This window comes from Neopsephotus bourkii, unplaced genomic scaffold (assembly GCF_033783945.1).
Source record: "Neopsephotus bourkii isolate Nb327-2 ecotype Australia unplaced genomic scaffold, CSIRO-AGI_Nbou_v1 NB_1767, whole genome shotgun sequence".
Lineage (NCBI taxonomy): Eukaryota > Metazoa > Chordata > Aves > Psittaciformes > Psittacidae > Neopsephotus > Neopsephotus bourkii.
The window spans coordinates 12594156-12602649 of record NW_026902241.1 but is presented as its reverse complement, the minus strand read 5'-3'; positions in this window follow the sequence as shown (position 1 = coordinate 12602649).

The window sequence follows — 8494 nt, the reverse complement described above, 5'->3', positions numbered from 1 at the left end:
ATAGGAGGACGTCTGGTGATGCCATTACAAATCAGAGAAGTAATCAAGAGCTTTGGAAGGTAAGCACTTTTGTTCCTGAGCCCTTGTTAATTTGCTAGTTGGGAATTACGGACTTTGTATGAAAACTTACACTGGTATGTGGATTTATCTCTCAGAAAGTGACAATAAAAATGTAGTTGATCTTTTTTTTTGGAGTAGGTAGGAGGGCAGTCTGATGTTTTTGGTTATGATGTCCTCTGTCAGACTACATGCAGACTGAAGTGATTTGGCCACATTGGCTTAGTTGTACTGTAGTACTGCACCCAAACTATCCTTTCAGCAGAATAAGTTATAAAAGCTGCAATTAAAATCGTTTCACATTTTACCTTCCTTTTCTTTACCTAATTTCTATGTCAGCTGAAACTATCAAGACCTAGAAAGTGAAGTATCCCTGATTTTCCTGGGGGATTGTGCAGATCAATGTTTCTGCAAAGTTGACTGAAATGTAACTGTAAGCTCTTGATCCTTTAAATAGCCTTGATGAAATGTTAACAGTTCTTCTGCATCATATCTGTAACAAAGCAGGAAGATTAGAAGTGAGGTTTGGCTTCAGCAAATCATATTGTTGTCTTTTAAATTAGTTCTGCTGTGGGCATGGTGCCTGTAGTTTGCTTAATCTGTTAAACCTTTTTTTTTTTTTTGGTAAATTAATGTTTTGGACAATGATGAATATAAATAATTTACGTCTACAGCTTTCATGTTGTATGTTCGCTGAGCTGGATTTGCAAAGGCATCAAGCCAGGATGTAATTCCTGGCTTTATTAGGTTATGAAACAGAATCTAGCCAGAAGATATAACATCCTTAAGCTGTAACATCAGCAGCACCAGACAGACCTTAATGCTTCTGGACCTAATGGAATTAGATTTCATGTATGCTTAATGAATGCAAATGCCACTTAATTTTTACAGCTTGAGTTGTAATACATTGCATGTGACACATCCGCTACTGGAAAAAATATTGAAATGTGTGATTTTTACACCCAGTGTCCAATTTCAGCACTGTAAAACGTATCCTCTTAGGGAAGAGGGACTGGAGAAACATGCCAGCAATATTACTGCATAATTTAAAACAGCCACAAAAGAGAAATGTTAAAATATGCACCAGGCAATTACAAGTGTTGTGTATGTTTTTATTCTCCTATGCTGCTGTTCAACAAGGAGTAGTAAAGAGATTTAGAGCAAGTGGCAACCATAGCAACAAGGAATTTTCGGTTCAGCCTGGTGCTGTATAACTTCTGGCACATTTCTGGATACTCTGTCAAGTGTTGATTCTTCCAAAAGATATGTGCAGCACTTTCAGTTCTGCCTCTCAGGCACTGGTGCCACAGAGATACAGGAGAGCCAATTTCAGCACAAGCCCAAGCAGAAGGGATTACAGCTGGGTTACACCAGAGCTGATCATGGTACTTGTTCGGTAGTGGTCCCTTGGGTTTGTTAACTATCAGAAAATAAGTCACATTCTGCTCTCTCTGAGAGAGAAAGGAAACAGATGTGATGTGGAAGAAGGTTTCTATCCCTTACCAATCCCTTGCTCTATTCATCTGTGGCTGTGAGAAGTCCCAAGCAGAGCTTTTCTCCTCTGACTTGGTCACATCAACTACCCTGCTCTGGGGGGTACAGAAGGTCCCCTCAAGCACAGTTCCTCAGGAGTGTGATTGTGTCTTTAGGCTTTTGCTTGTGCTTCCTGGCAGGTCCACTTTTCTTGTAGACAGCTAGGTGAATGTTGATCCTGCAAGCAAGTCAGTGAATGGAGTACAGGGAGTATGGGTGGTATGCTGAACTCAGTCATGCCTGCGAAGAGCCCAGGAAATGTATGAAGTTGATGGAGGTCTGGGGGCTTTTCAAAGACAGTCCAGTGTTTAGTCACTGTGCATTTTCCAAAATACAGTGAGTATTCATAATACTCACTTATGTCAGACAGTAGTCACAAAGAAGTCTGCCTATTGATCACGGGTACTGAGGTATGTAAGTCTCTTACATTAGTAGTCTTTCTTTCCTTAACCTTTCCTGGTGCTCACCTTAGGAATACACTTTGCATGCTGCAGGTCTGCAGATCCTGGATTGAAAGCCACTACATGATGAGGTCACTAACAAAGAAACTCCCTCATTTTTACAAGTAATTTGGCAATTGCTTTTTTCCAGACAATGTGGAGTTGGGATTGGTCCCACCAACAACGCACTTGAATTACACATCTGATCATTTTATCTAACACTCCTTTAAAGGTTACTTATCATGAGATGCTGTGATAGCAGATAGATCTCCTCTACCTCATTACACTTTAATTTGGGATCCTGAGACTATAAAATTGTTTCATAAATTATCTGGAAATAGCTGTGGCTGACTCTGCATCCCCAAGGGGGAAACCTATTGCCTTTTGGCAAGACATATGAAGTTACCTATGATCAAGGCAGCACATTCTTAAATACTTTATCTCCATATGTGTAATTGCTGTATCAAGTTACAAGAGTAGGAGTAGAAGAAAAGTATTGCCACTTAATATAGTTGTGTGAAGTTGAGTGAATTAAGTGAGGCAGAAATCTCAGATCTGCTGCTTTCATTTTTTTTCTGTACCACCATTTTTTGGACTGCCTGGGATTAAAAAATGCAGAAGGTGGGTAGTGTTATCTGAACAAATTTCCCAGCCACTATCGCATGTGGATAGCCTTTGTATCATGCAGATTTTTTTCTTCCATGCACATATTTTGTTTCTTGTATTAGAGCACTTAAAGCATATCCAACAGAGTTATACATCTGCATAAATATTTGATGACTCTAATTGTGCAGCCTACACCATACTTTGACCCTTGGGCATGTAGTGCAACTAAATGTGCGTACAACCCATATATAAAATGTTAAGGTGCTCAGGGAATGTGTGAGATTGCCTGAAGCATCAAGTTAAAGCAACTCCTGCTCTTTCAAAACCATAGGAAAAAATATGTTCTTGTCTTATAATTAGAGTTACTGTTAAATGATTTCACATTATTTGTTTAATTAACATAAAAACCATGAAGTTCTCATTGTCACTTCCATTACAAACAACTGTCTTTCAAGGAATCTTTCACATGTGAAAGAATCTTATCTCTAGAAATCTAAGAAGAAAGATGTTTGGGGCATAGGATGGTCTTAATACTATTTTTGTTCTTAGCAAAATTTTTAATTATGGATTTAATTTGTCTTGAAAAGAGGTGAACTATAATTATAGCTCCTAGAAAATCATGCTGCAGGATTTCTGTCTTTTGTTTTCTGCTAAATACAATTTTTTTTCTCTAAAAAAAACCCTGGTTATTTTTATTTAGAAAAATCTGCCTCTGAATTTGTTCTTGACTCATTGATAAGTTGAAACACTGATATTGAGAATTTTTTTGAGAATGTTGAGAATTTTTTGAGAATGTGTTTTTCTACACATTTTTTCCACTTCGTGTCCACGTCCATCTTAAATGCAGAAAACCTTCAGTCATTCTTGTAGGTGGGCATAAGACCAGGATTTCCATCCTGTGGAAAAATCTGGTACTTCTAATTTTTTCTCATCATGACTTGGAATAAAATGTTGAGACAGGCTGGGGAAGTCCCAGTCTTTCCAGTATCACATTTACTCATAATTTTTGTTAAACTGAAATGAAATGCTTTCATTTTTTTTATTTTATTATTTTTTCGTATTTTTTCTTTTTTCTTTTAATGTATCCAGAAGACTGAGAATCTGCTTCCAGTTCCTTTACTTTCCATTTTCCTCTTCAGGTTAAGTGTCTTTATTGGACTGAACCTGTTTGGCCACACCAGAGTCATGCACTACCCATCTAGTCACAATGTTTCAGCCGAAGGGGTAGCATGAGAAAATGTCCTCTTGGAAAACCTTGTGTTGTGCTGAAGTTTTGTGTGTAGCACTGCCACAATTTGTGTGGATGCAGCTTAGTGCTCAACTGACACACTGCAAATACATCTGAGATGTTTCTTTTCAGGCTGACATGATTCAAAGGCATTTCATTTTTGTGTTCTAATGAAAAAGTGAAAAATTACCTTTCCACAGAAGTTTTCACTTTACCAAGAGCTGCATTTCCAGTTATAAAGACAAAGATATTTTTCCTGGACAGCATAAATCAAAGTTGTTTTCTTGATTACAAGCATTCCAGCTTTGCCTGCTGGATAGAGAAAGCAGAGCATGTCCTCCTGTACTTCAGTGTAACAGCTCAGCCTCAGCTGTTCTTCTTAGCCTGGTTGAGGGTAATGGGAAAGGATCTATGTTAAAAAAATTGCTTTTCAAAAAGAAGAAAACATGTGTGAAGGGTGGAATGTGCTTCTTTAACATGTCTCAGATAATCTAGGCCAAACCCTTGGCCTTCTGCTTGCTTATCCTCCCCTTCCATCTGTTGCAAGAGCCTGGGGCCATGACCAAAATGAACGTGGCAGGCGCTCCTGATGGGATTCTTCTTGCTTAATATGAAAGTCTCCAGTCTCTGCACGCTGAGCCAATCACCCTGAATGTCCAGTATCGTTAAGGGAAGAATTAGGCCCTTTTATGGCTCTCTTTGTTTGCCCTTTCCAGGCACCCATATCGAGACATGAGCATCATGCCCTGCAAGTATCCATTCACACCCCTGTCTGTTCAGAGACTCGAGGCAGCTATCAGGGGCAAAGGTCTGTGCTTTGTTAGATCAGTCAAGGAGCCTGTGAAGATATCTCCTAACTCCAGATATAAGGAAGCATGACAAGTATTTTAAAATTGGTAACAATCCATCATTATAAATGCGTAACTGAAATAGCTTTGTTACTTGTTATGCGTTGTTACATTGACATTGTTACACTCTTAATGAGATACTCTTAGCCTGAGAAATGTTAATAACTGTGAATATGTGAGATTCAGATCCAGGAACCATCAACTTAGGAAAGTAAAATATTTGCCTTCAGCTTCAAGAGAGATTTGCTTTTTATAGTAAAACTGTCTGGATTTATGAGGCTACCACTCACTATACGGGGCACCCGTAAGTAGTTTTGGCAAATGTCTGATTTCTAAACGGCCTGGCCTGTTTTACAGAGAGGCATCCAAGACCCATCGAAGTACATGCATCCATAAATCTGAGAAGATATATTTATAATGAGCTATCTATCTGAGACTGTTACGATGTTTAATTTGCTTCTGAAGGTGAAGCCCTCAGTTGCAACTCAGAGCTAAATTTTATGGACTGAGGGATTTTCAGGTTTTTTAACACATAGAGGATATTAGCAGCTAAGGAAGTGTTCTTTTGTCCCTAGTGGAAAATTGACTTTAAAATGAAGCAGAGGAACAGAGCAGTTGGATATGGAGTCTCTTGGGATAGTTGGCAGAGATTTTTTTAAGCTAGGAAACTGCCTGCTTTTCTTCACTGGAAGAAACAAGATTTGGGGAACAATTCAGCAATTTGCAAGCATCTAGCGTCATTTGAGGTGCTTTAACAGTATTCTACTTAGCCTCCTACCTCCCTCTTCAGCAGGTAATAGCCTCCCAGAAGTCCTGTGGTGGATGTGGCTTGGATGTCCAGGAAGTCTCAAATAGTGCTAGATATATCCAGTATACTTTACATCTCACCCCAACAGAAAAAATCCAAGACTCCTGCTTGAAAGGGCAATAAAGCTCACATGGAATGCTCTTTTTAAGCATTTGCCATCCTGCATAATATCAGCATTTTTTTCCTGTATTAAAAAAGAGTAAATACAAATGGGATTTCTGTAAATTTTTATACATATGAATTCTAAATCAAATATTCTGAGTGCACCAAATGTGCACTCTTTGCTTGAAAATGACACATATATGGGTAAACATTATGTTTTCTAGGGCAGAAGAAGAGGGCAGACAGACCACTGAAGTAAAAAAAACAAACACCCTTTCAGGACTTTTGTTCTGCAACACTATATTTGGCTTCCTGTAAAAATTAGCTGTGAGAGTGGAGATGATAAGTAGTGTGTCTCTAAATGCATTCACTGGTGTATTAATGTATAATCTGTTAGGAGATACTTCCAGTTCAGCACGACACTGCACCCTGAAGTGCACTTGGATGGTGCTTGGAGGTCCAGCTGCTCTATTGCTTGCCAGATGGAGAGTGTGAACCAGAGGAAGGTTGGAGTCACTCCTACCTGTCTCCCAGCTCAGTTTGTGATTGGAGTCATCCAGGGTGCACTTAGTGTCAGCTGCACAGACAATTTTTGTAAGAAATTAGAAATTTGAATAACCTGAGTATTTTTAATGAATTTAAATCATTACTTCCTTTGTTGTTGGTATGCACACATACAGTTTTACTATAGCAAAGCATTCATGGGAACTGCCACTGTAAAGGGAGCTACTGTAAGATAGTTATTGGAGCAGGTTTTGAGCTGAACCTTGTTCTCATGTTTGCTTAACCTGGTGCAATAGATAGCAGGAAGTGGCAAAAATTGACACCATGCAGCCATTGAGTCATTCAGGCTTGACAGGCTCTGAGGAGCTCATTTTCTCCTTGGATAGAGGGATCAGGCATGGGTCTTACTTTCTGCATGTTACGTGTGTGTGTGGCTTTAGTGCCTGTGTGATGCTGGTAGTGCATGTTTGAAAGGAGGGGGACTGACAGTGGGGCTTGGGACCTTTCCTACCTAGAGCTCTCACTGTGTCTTCATCTGAACCAGGAACATTCCTGCTCTTCCAGTCCCAGGATTTCCCTCAGGTGTGTTTCAGGTTGATGAATTTATGGTGGCTTAAATGCTGATGAATGACTGCCAACATGAAACAGATGCTTCTTGTGATATTATGCCAGAATTGGACCCTGCTTTTGAGAACAGAATGAATAGATTAAGCGCTTTCATTACTTTTGCCCTCTTGAGAGATAAAATATCTGCTTGTCTTCTGGAAGACTGGCCAGGATGTGTGATTGCTTGTGACATATTGCTTTGAATTTGCTCGTCATTGCAATCTCACATCACTTTGTGGAGTTTTAGGTACGTGTTGTTCTATGCTGAAAATCTATTTGATTTTGGGAGACTGCAGTAGAACTCTACCACTGTTCTGTACTTTATTAGATGATCATGCTGGCAGGTTGCCATAGCTGCAGGTGCTGAATAGTCAGAGCTCTTCCTTTTCCACCAGGACCCCAACTTCTCTGTGGAAAGAAAGGAAACATTTTTTCTTCTGTCATGTACAGCAGTAGTTTACATCATGGGTACTGAAGAGAATGTAGCAAGAACGCAGGAAGTGACTCACCAGTCAGAAACAAATATAAAGATGATTTAGAAAACTGTCATTTACACAGACTAATGGTGAGGCCTGATTTTATACAATCTCACACCTGCGTTATTTGCAGAACAGGTATAAAAGGTGTAAAGATGTGAGGCCTTTTATTCTGTGTTATTTTCTTCATACAACCTCACTATTTTCTAGTTCCGCGTTGCACTGGTTAAATGATCAGTTCAGGTTTCTGAAGCTGATTTTGTTCTATGGACAGTAAATGACACAGCCGTAATTATAACAGCGTTCTTGAAATCATCACTGTTACAGTTGCCTTAAGGAAAACATTTCAGATCAGTGACTAGTGAGCTTTTCTGTCACATTAACCAAAAAGTCATAGCCAGTTTGAATTTGCACTAATATAAATCAGATGTGATCGGCTTTACACCAGTGTGACTTCAGTCCCAAGCACAATGTTACTCTATGTTTCTCAAATTAACTGTTCTAACATGCTCACTTATCTTCTTCCTGCAGTAAAATAAATCCACATTTCTGCAGGAAATCCTTTTGTATATACAGCTACCATGCTTGTTATGTTAATTCATTGCATGGATAAAATCAACAGGTAGTCTTTTGCAGTTTGCCTTCCACGACACAGGATGTATTTCTTACCATCATGTTCAAGATGTGTTAAAGTAAGCATTCTTGAGCAGATACAAGTTAAGTCTACATTCCAAACCAGTTCAAGAGGGGTTTTTAATCCTTCTTATGGTGTAGTTTATAAAAAAGCAGACATACTTTTTGCTGAAGTAGAAATGATGCAGAAAATAGCTGTTCAGTCTCTCTGGTGTTTATAGGACAAACAACGGTTGAAATACAGAGGTTTTATTTCCTTCTGCTGTGCTTCACATTTTAGACAGCTGACTTAGATGAAGCCATCTTTTGTTGATATAAATGAAGGGAAGATCAGGATCAAGGTAGATTTCCCTTATAAAATAAACTTTACTATTGTAAACCACAAAGCCGACATGACCTTACTGTGGAAGGTGATAGCAAATTGTAGCCCTGCAGATACTGGGGGGGGGTGTGGGGTGTGTGGAACCAACAAAAAAAAACCCACCAAAATTCAGGTTGCTGTCACACTGAAATAAGGAATCCAAAATCCCCATGAGCTGAAGAGGAAAATAATTTGCAGTTACAAAAGCAATTTCAGTTTCAAAGAGTTTGTTTGTTTGTTTTGAATGAGTGGTCTCATTTCTTTTTAATTATGGAGATTGTATTGGCGTGTT